The sequence below is a fragment of the Triticum dicoccoides genome, chromosome 4B, assembly GCF_002162155.2.
Source record: "Triticum dicoccoides isolate Atlit2015 ecotype Zavitan chromosome 4B, WEW_v2.0, whole genome shotgun sequence".
Taxonomy (NCBI): Eukaryota; Viridiplantae; Streptophyta; class Magnoliopsida; order Poales; family Poaceae; genus Triticum; species Triticum dicoccoides.
In genome coordinates this window covers 450,572,322-450,573,063 of record NC_041387.1, presented here as the reverse complement: position 1 = coordinate 450,573,063, position 742 = coordinate 450,572,322, and positions in this window count along the sequence as shown.

Below are 742 nucleotides of genomic sequence, written 5' to 3'. Positions count from 1 at the left end.
AGAGAGAGAGAGAGAGAGAGAGAGATTAAAGTTGCCTTAACGTTTAAGGTTAATACCCCTTTTCCCCCGCAAAACGAAGATTAGTACTCTTCCAGCATTGTGGAGATTGGCATGAAATGGTTAGTGAGTACTGATGAGTATTATTAATGTTTTGCTAGTATGAGAAAATTCAAAAGAAGGAAAAACCTTCAAAAATCCTAAATAGTGGGGAGTCTTTTGCAACAACAGTGTCTCATCGCTCATGTACGTACCAGGGAAGCCTTTTGTACACAAGAGAGACCTCGGACATGGTGATCCGCTTGCGCCTATGATGTTTATTCTAGCTCTTGAGCCTCCTTGAAGCCACCTCAGTATGGGCTTCTGTCACCTATTATGCAACGTGCCGCAAAAATGGGAGCCAATTTTATGTGGATGATGCTGCCATTTTCTTAATCCCTGTCAAAGAGGAGCTCAATGTGGTTTCTGTTCAACTTGCTTTCTTCGATGCAGTTCTTGGGCTCAAGATTAACTAGAACAAATGCATCGCCTACCAGAGATTGGCTGATGGGGTTGATGTGGGTGACATCGTCGCGGATTTTGCTGGTCAGATTAGGCAGCTGTCATGCAAATACCTTGGACTGCCGCTTGGTTATAGGAATGCTAGAAAAGTTTCTATCAATTGTTATTTGATAGAATTTCTAGGAGGCGCAAGCAGTGGAAAGCAAATATGATATCAATAGATGGTCATCTTGTGCTTTTTAAC